The 5,390-nt window shown below is 41.0% G+C and overlaps 1 long non-coding RNA gene across 1 annotated transcript; it reads right to left on the minus strand.

Annotated features, from left to right (window-relative positions):
- Positions 1 to 1,164: 1,164 nt before the first annotated feature.
- On the minus strand, positions 1,165 to 3,101 carry LOC121941714. Its single transcript, XR_006105773.1, has 4 exons — positions 3,017 to 3,101; positions 1,756 to 1,779; positions 1,520 to 1,624; positions 1,165 to 1,426 (listed from the first exon to the last, which is right to left on the minus strand). It is a non-coding gene; the product is annotated as an uncharacterized LOC121941714 (long non-coding RNA).
- Positions 3,102 to 5,390: the final 2,289 nt, after the last annotated feature.

Consider the following 5,390-nt stretch of genomic DNA (forward strand, 5'->3'; position numbering starts at 1 on the left):
AAGGAAGAGAAAAACTGTTTTAGCGTGTTTCCCACTAGATGTTTGAAATCTGGAAAGCGCTCTCTCACCCTCTGCTCTATAAAACACTACTATTTTACAGTCAACAGTCTGCTCAAATTTAGTAATATGGCTAAAGGACACAGGAGTATGGGGAGATAATCCAATGTGATTCTGTATTTTGTGGGCTCTTACAGTAGCCTCATCTAGGTTTAAATCGGGATACAGCAAAAGTGCTAGGTTAATGGCAAAGCATAACTGATTATCGGCATTGTAGACTATATGTAGGCAGCGCATTTTCTTCTGAACAATATCGCTGTCTAAAATATGTTCAAGTTTTCTTTTTGTGCCGCCACGAGGACTACACACCACCTGCACAACTAACTTTAGAGTGCTGTTGGTCATAATGGCCATGTTAGACTGTACTAACCTGTTGAGAAGATTTTGAAATTTGTTTAGATTCACGTCTCCATCATGATTAACAATAACAGAGACATCATTTTAAAGACTTTCTCCCCTTAATTCTAGCTGCACCACATCCCCCTGCCTTGCCTGCGACAAGGCTCTATTTACCACTTCTTGTGCAGAGCCCATAACATCATTGTAAAACTCTGCATAATCTGGCATGGAGTGTGAGGAGGGAAAATTAAGTAACTAATTAACTGTCTAACTGTCTAATTTCAATGTTGTTAAAATTATTTCTGTGAATGATTCTAGGCTTAGGTGGAGCATTCTCTCCACCCATCATACTCATGTTTGATGGCCCAGGTTGTGATCATTTATGTCTATATAGATATTTTGATTGAAAGAGGGTTGCGTCAAGACATTTAGAGCCTCTTCCAAATTTTCTACATGTTGAAGATCGGAAAGAGGGGGGTTATTGAGGGTTGCGTTTGTTTCACTTTGGGTTTGTAATTCGTAGGGTTCAGGCAATAAGAGAGCAGAGTCTGAATGATTTTGTCGAACAATATCATGCGTCAGAGCATCAATTTCTGATTGAAGGAACTGAACACAATTCTGACTGGTTGAGGGCTGCGCCAGGACATTTAAAGCCTCTTACAAATTTCCGAGATGTTATAAATCAGAGAGCGGAGCCCTTTGGTTATTTTCACCCATGATTAACAATAGTAATAAAACTCTGTGACAAAGCTACTTTTCAAATGCCCGTCCAACTCTTTATTTATTTTGCATGAAATATTTTGCTGTAGCTACAGTATATCGCACAAGGAATCCAGGTAACTTCTCACTTCCAAAGGCTGGCCAAGAGTTGTCCTGTTCTCCTCCTTCTTTTTCTTCTCCCTTCAACAAGGGATCTTCTGCGTCCTACAGCAATCCGTGTTCTGCTGTGTTCTTGTCGCTGTGCTTGATTGAGCTGCCTCTGCTGCTGCTGCTGTTGCTGCTGGTAGTGTCCCTGCTGGTGGTGCCCCTTCTTGTGATGAAAAACATTATGTATTTTTTAAAATAATGATAATCAAATCAATTAAAACACAAACAAAACTCAAACAAAAATGAAGACACTCACCAGCGATTAAAACCTGATCCGAATCATCCACCACAGTTGTCTCTGCCCATGTCATCATTGACTCTGCCTCTGTTTCTGCCCCTGCCCCCACTTCCACTGGAGCTTCTTGAAAAATAATTTTTAAAAATCATAAAGAAAAGGTCAGATTTCAAACTATACATCTTAGACATGTAATAAATATATACCATTACAAAATTAAGAAATAAAAAATAAGAAATAAAAACATTGAAGCTAACCTGCTGTTTCACCTGCTGTTTCACCTGTTGCAAAATTATAACAATAAGTTTGGTAGAAACATAATAGTGTGTATGCTTTAAAAAACACTTTGGTCCACATGAAAATGTTTTTAATGGTAAAGAAAGAGCTAAATCGCATACATGTTATTTTTCTGCTTCATTACCTGCAGTGTATTTTAGCAGGACTTAAAAAGGACAAAAAAGTAGAAGCTAATCTTGTTTTAAATCATTTAGTTGCTACCTGAAATAACAATGATAACACTGGAATATTACTCTTTACCTTTCCCCCCTCACTGTACTCTATTTTTTCTGTTTGAAAGTTAGCACACAAATGGCACAGAATACACTGAATAACATGTGATATGTAGTCAGCTAAGTATGAGGTATGATCACAAAAGCTCAGCAGCTGAAAAAACAATGCTTCGTTTTTTAGGAGACATTGGTGAAAAAAAACAGTTCATTACATATCTTGATGCACTTTGCATGGCAGTATTATTTTGTAGAAGGTAAGCCACATCTGCATTATCCATAGTATGTAAATAAAAATGGACGACGCGCCCCCATTTATCCCAGCTATGCCTAAGTGATGTAAAAATATTCCGGATACAAGCATTGCCATCTTGTGAGGGTGATGTCATTGCGATCCCTGCATCTGCACGGCAGCGATTATTGTGGTGGGGGAGTTCCTGCCTAAACCCCCCGTCAGACCAATCACAGGACACTGCATTGAATGCAAGTGCACGGATTGGCTGTCACACTCCCAATCATGGCGGAAAAGCCCCCTTTTTTGAATAACTCAATAAAACCGCACTGATCATGAAAAAGAAAACACTTGAACAAACATCAGGGTGACAAGAACTACTGTCAGTAACAGATATCCTCTTTGGGAAAATGTTATTTGTCGTGTACTTTGACTTTTTAGTTCAGTCTATGACCATTAACATGGTGGGGCGGATCTTAGGACCTGTACTGCAGTCAGACACCAAGGGGCGATCGAGATTGAATAACTTCACTTTGAGGGAGATGTCATGTCTGTCCATCTTTATAAACAGTCTATGGTATTATCTAGTAACTATGGTTAATTAGATTTCGAAAAAATGTATCAACTGTATTGATATGTGCTTCTTAACATTAGCTCTACAGAAAACTTTAGCAATGTGTATATGTACACTGCTTGTACCTGCACTGTATTCATGTCCCTTTGTCACCGACTGTCGACACAAAACAAACCCAGACAAAACACTGATATGATGTTACTTACAGCTTGTGCCTTGGAGTCCTCCACAAGGCCTTGTATTGATAGGACGGTACCGTCCGTTAGCATTAGCTTAGCCGCATAGCCAGCTACGTACTTTCATGTGTTTTGTAAACAGTCCTCTGTGAAGTGGTGTGAACAAATGTGCACAGCCGTATTTGGCTTTTGCTGGCTGGGAAACAAAGTCCATCCATTTCTGTCTGTTGCTTGCCTCTCTAGGGACGCTGAACAAAGTTGACTTTCCAGAAAAAAAGGAGGGGGAGAGCAGTCGTGCAGTGGGAGGAGAGGGAGAAGCCTGAGCTTGGAGCAGAGTGCGCATATAGAAACATCCTGTTCACTATGACGAGAGAGTGAGTCCTGTTCAGAAAAACGAAACAGAACCTGGTGTTCACAGCTAGGCAAAACTGCCCACAGGGCTTTCTCCCACATATGCTTATTTCAGTATCTGAAACTTTGGCATTCTTTAACATAGACATCAAATACTGTAACAGGATTAACAGGTTGAAAAGCAGGAAAAGCATAATATGTTTCCTTTACCTGACAATGGCAGTGCATGTAGATGCATCAGCCGGTAGCTCCATAAATCCTTGCTACTTTTTTGTTATATTTTGTCATATTTTCTTTACACTCTTTTTATTTTTTTATATTTATTTCTTCGATACCATGACCCCTTCTGCTGAGGCACGACTTTTCTACAACAGAGTGGCACTTATCAACATCCGGAGAAGTTGTGTGGGGTTTGGACTGAATGCAGCAGACCGCGACAGGAGTGGCCTGTGCCGACTGGCGAGTCAAACCAGAGGGGAGAAACAAAACCAAAGGCACCAGACAAAGAGAGAGAGAGAGGAGAGCCGGTATCAGGGTAAGGCTGACCCGTCTTGGACCGAGCTGTTCCTCTTCCAACCTTCTTCTGTCTAATGTTCACGCACAGGAGAAAAAAGTGGATGAGATGCGATTAAGGCTCATTCAACAACGGTTTTTCAACACCATGGCCCCTTCTGCTGAAGCATGACTTTTCTACAATAGATACTACTTTTCAGCATCGGGAAAAGTTGTATGGGGCTTGGACTGAATGCAGTGGACCGCAAAAGGGTCCCCACCGATGGCATATGACAACAAGCCGGTTGGACCGGAGTGGAGAAACAAATTAAAAGTGCTGGACGAAAAGAGGGAGAAGAGTCGGTATCACGGTGAGGCTGGCCTGACTCGGAGCGGGAGCTGTTCCTTTACCAAGCCTTCTTCTGTCTAGTGTGTGATCGCAGGAGAGTGATGACGTGATTTTGGCTCACTCAGCAACGGGAGATCTGGGACTGCTCTGCGCACATCTTCACAGAGACATAGTTAACACCTGACATCCCGGATCAAGCTGTTGCACTGGATGGACTAACCTTGTGGGGGCCATTTGGACCCATTCCCCGCCACCTTCCACAGATGATTAATGACTTTCCTGCTCATACTGTTAGGCAGTGGTTGGATGTGAGGAGGTGGGGCCATGGCTTCCAGCTCCTTGTGGATTGGGATTACGGTCCAGAGGAGCACTCATGGGTCTCCAGGTCCATGATCTAGGACAGGGACCTTCTTGCGGATTTTTGCGGCCTGGCAAGGCGCTGGGAGGCGTTTGTTGGGGGGCGATACTGTCACGACCTGGACAGTGACATTTTGTAGCTTTGGTTTTTGTTCCCCCTCCCTTTGACCTTTTTTTCCCTCAGTGTGTGTGTGTGTGTGTGTGTGTGTGTGTGTGGAGGCGTGGCTGACTTTCTCCTGCTCCTGCAGAGGAACACACCTGTAACTCATCCCACCTCCACCTCATCACTGCAGTCCTCTTATGCCTGGGCTCTCCACCACCCCTGTACCAGATTGTTCTGCTTCATGGTGGTAACTACTCAGGCTCTCAGTTTATTCACTAGTGTTTATCTCCAGTTTATTAACTACTAAATTAATATAACTCAAAAAGATTTTTGAAACTGATTACATCAAAATTTTTAAGTAACATTAACTCATTCTTTTAAGGGAAGACAGCAATTCTTATTAAGCAGGTTTTGTCAGTTATTTTAGTAAATAAAGACAACAATTTATATTAAGTAGCTTTTACTAGAATGCTTTAAGTAATTTTTACTACACATTTTGTTTTCACATTACAAAAAAAATAGTACAGCTAACTTAAATATTTTTATCACTTTTAAATCAAAATATTTAATTTATCTGTAATAAATGATAATTACTTATCTTTTTTTAACTTCAATAACTTCTCTATAATTAAAAATGTCGCCTTATTTTAGCTCAAATTAGATCTGATCATCATCACATGCTGATACTGAAATCAAATATTGCCCTAAACAGTTGTAGGCATTGATTTACCACATGGCCCATGAAAAACTAA

This window comes from Plectropomus leopardus, chromosome 4 (assembly GCF_008729295.1).
Source record: "Plectropomus leopardus isolate mb chromosome 4, YSFRI_Pleo_2.0, whole genome shotgun sequence".
NCBI classification, from domain to species: domain Eukaryota; kingdom Metazoa; phylum Chordata; class Actinopteri; order Perciformes; family Serranidae; genus Plectropomus; species Plectropomus leopardus.